Source organism: Merops nubicus, unplaced genomic scaffold (genome assembly GCF_000691845.1).
Source record: "Merops nubicus isolate BGI_N331 unplaced genomic scaffold, ASM69184v1 scaffold34139, whole genome shotgun sequence".
NCBI lineage: Eukaryota > Metazoa > Chordata > Aves > Coraciiformes > Meropidae > Merops > Merops nubicus.
In genome coordinates, this window is record NW_008633590.1 from 2,880 (window position 1) to 3,178 (window position 299).

Below are 299 nucleotides of genomic sequence, written 5' to 3' on the forward strand. Positions count from 1 at the left end.
GTTGTCAAGCCCCGGACCCAGCTCAGGCCCATGCCCTGCCCCATGCCACCTCTGAGCCACATCACAGTGGTCTCTGAATGGCCGGGGCACAGCCTGTGTCCCCAGAGCCCTGGCACAGGACAAAGCCACACAAACACAGCACCGGTGCTAATAATAATGGCAATTGTCAGGGCTGAAGTTTGCTTTGGCAAGCGGCTCCTTCGCCCTCGCTGCCCCGAGCGGATGAGAGGGGCCGACTGCTGGGCCTGCTCCCCCGGATACCAACCGGCCCCTTCCTCCGCTGACTTCGTGCCCCTGCC